Raw genomic sequence first — 309 nt, 5'->3', positions numbered from 1 at the left:
ACCGGAGAAGGGGAAAAAGTGCGCAAGCGGTTGACCCTTTACCGCCCGTCACCTCCCCCGGTCGAAAAACTTAGAAAAAATCCAGGGTTTCGCGCCAGGGTAACCTAATTTTCATTTTTTTTCAAAGTTTTTCGACCGAGGGAGGGGAAGGAAAGCGGTAGAGGGTCAACCGCCTCTGCATTTTCTCCCCCTTCCCGGTCGGGAAGAAAGTCAACACTTAGAAATTTTCGACACTTAGAAAAAAGTCGACACTCTGAAAATTTTCGACACTTTGAAAAAAGTCGACACTTGGAAAAAAGTCGACACTTT

This window comes from Etheostoma spectabile, unplaced genomic scaffold (genome assembly GCF_008692095.1).
Source record: "Etheostoma spectabile isolate EspeVRDwgs_2016 unplaced genomic scaffold, UIUC_Espe_1.0 scaffold00006082, whole genome shotgun sequence".
Classification (NCBI taxonomy): Eukaryota; Metazoa; Chordata; class Actinopteri; order Perciformes; family Percidae; genus Etheostoma; species Etheostoma spectabile.
Note: the sequence above shows the minus strand (reverse complement) of the source record.